The following is a 2,586-nucleotide window of genomic DNA, read 5'->3' as shown; positions in this document are numbered from 1 at the left end:
CTTGTATGATTCACTCCATGCAAAACAGGTTCCAGCCTCTCAGTATCACTTTGAACTTTATCAGCGGGTGTATTTAAACTGGCAAACTAAATCTGTAATCTCTTTAAGCATAACATACCTCTGCCAGGTAACACTTCACTTCTTATCCCAATTAGTCACACGGCTGAATATCCATGGTAAAACTGTGTTCAGATCTTTAAACTCCCTCCTAAAAACTGTTTAATTCACTGAATAATTCAGCCGTGGCACAGGCGTAATTTGTGCCGCACTAGCAAATCGGGAAAGTTAAAGTAGCGAGGTGGCTCACAGGCAGATGCACGCAGACAGACGCACACAAACAAACCAAACACTGCAGATAAGAGAGACAGGAGTGTGTTGTTTTTCTCTTAGGGCGGTGTGTTGTTGTGGTCTCTGGCACACATCTGGTTGAGGTCCAGGGGCCATTAATGCTAAGTTGGGATCAGAGGGCAGTAAAAGCTACAAAGTCACATCACTCCACTGCACACTGCCGTCTATAATGCTGCTCAATCTGCAGTGCAACACTTTAGATGAAAACATTCTCAGGACATTTCCTGATTAAATCCACTGTTATGATGCTTTTTAGCTTCATGCAACCATGTCTGTGCTATTTCAACAGAAGTGTTTATGCTTGTCTTCACTTTAAAAGGTGAGCAACATGATACAAAAGCAGGGCTTGCAAAATTTGAGCACTGCTGGGTTTTAAGTGGCCAAGTGTGCCAGAATGAGTGAAATCAGCTGTTTTCAACGGGACTGAGAGAGCAGAAATGTTAGGGATCAGCGGGGCAGCAGGGTTTTATCGGTCAAAGCTTCTGCCGTAGTCTCCTTAGATCTCGCTCCTGTTTGACCCTAATATCCTGTGCCACTCATGTTGGCCTCTGGGCCAGAGGCCCACACGGACAAACAAAGCTGTCCAGAATACGCTGAGTCTCTCAATCTTCCCTCCACAGGACCCCGCAGTTGCATTTAAAGCAATTTGTCGGACATGTTCTCCTCGCTCATCAGCGCGTCCTCGATGTCTGGTGTGAGCTCCACAAAAACAGACTGCCTGTTCCCTCCCAGAGATGTATCATCAGCTAAAACTGTTGTTTTTCAGAATGTGATTAGCATAATGATTCACTCCTCCTTCTTTTTTTTAAACAATTCCCCTTCAGAGAGTCAAATCCTAGATCTGTCAGGGGGAATTGGTAGCTTCACCTTTTTATCCGTCCAGTTGCATCCTTTCTACAGCCGCAAACAGGCCTGAGCCTGAGTGGAAGTGACAACATTCTTTATTGCATGTATCACTCTCAGCAAAGGCACATTGACTCACCCTGCAGAGCCTTATAAGTTGTGGCATTTTAATATAGGATGGCTGCGACTCCACTGTGGAAGCAATAACAAAGCGTAGCTGGAAACTCCTCAGTTAGGGTTTGCTTTCTGTGCATTTGTATTTATTTACGGGTTAGCAGCTGACATTGTTATTGATCGGAGCGTTTATTATTCTAAATCCAAGCTGATGTAACAGGATACCTCCTTTAACCCTTTAAGCTTCATCATCTTGACTATACTGAAGTATTTAGTGCCTTTTTATTGGATATATGTGATGCTAGCTTTATCTAGCAGGGATTTCCTGCTCAAATATCACAGATTGGAATAGATCGTCTGATTTATTGTGAGAAGTTTGTTTCATTGAGACTGTCTGAGCCACAGGAAGAAAAATCAAACCTCCTCAGATTAAAGACGGGGCTAATTGCCTCTTGGGAGTTTTTCGACAGACTTGCCTCATCTGTGGTGTTTTGATTTATGATTCTTCCTGTTTGGGGAATAGACGTTAATATGTGACAGAAGAAACTTGAGTTAAAATAGTTTCAGGGGTCTGATCATTAGGATTTGAACCCAGAGTTCTGGGATAGAGATATTTTTCAGAGACTCGAAGCATCTGTTAACGTGCTAAAGCAAAATGAATCACATCATGCAGGAACAAACGGAGGAGCGTCTTCTCATGTTTCCCCTTCAGGCATTGATTAATCGCACTCACACTCATCTTTTTATCTGCACACGATGATCCAGCACTCCTGATCATCTTTGGACTCCATTAGCTCAGGGTTGTGCAGGGATTTCTTTAGATGTGCAGACGCCTCTCATGAATGGCCTCATTGAGAGTGAGCATACAGCAGCTGAACTGCTTTGAAAGGTTAAAACAGAATGCAGTGTACAGTACGGGCATCCTAATGTGCAGCTGCTTGGAGGCACAGACCTCAGCTGGGGGAGAGCAGACATTAGGTCCTCCTGTCTGTCCAGCTGCTCCCTCTGCTCCTCTTTGCACTCACATTATGAGTCCATCATGCAGTGTGCCTCCATCATATCATGCCTCTCATCCTTCCCTGACCTCTCCCTGCTGTCCGCGAACCCACCTCATAGCTGATGATTGATGAGGTTAGCCTTTGGGGAATTCTTGGAAGCAGGGGCTGCATCCCTCTGTGGCTCCTCCACACACAGATACACATACACACACACATCCTCTCACATTCCTCTCTCCTCCACTCTCATCTCACACCTCCACCCCTGTCCCTCCCTCCTCTCTCT

This window comes from Halichoeres trimaculatus, unplaced genomic scaffold, assembly GCF_033239565.1.
Source record: "Halichoeres trimaculatus isolate MK-OKI-2021-1 unplaced genomic scaffold, fHalTri1.1 fHalTri1_scaffold_19, whole genome shotgun sequence".
NCBI classification, from domain to species: Eukaryota; Metazoa; Chordata; class Actinopteri; order Labriformes; family Labridae; genus Halichoeres; species Halichoeres trimaculatus.
Note: the sequence above shows the minus strand (reverse complement) of the source record.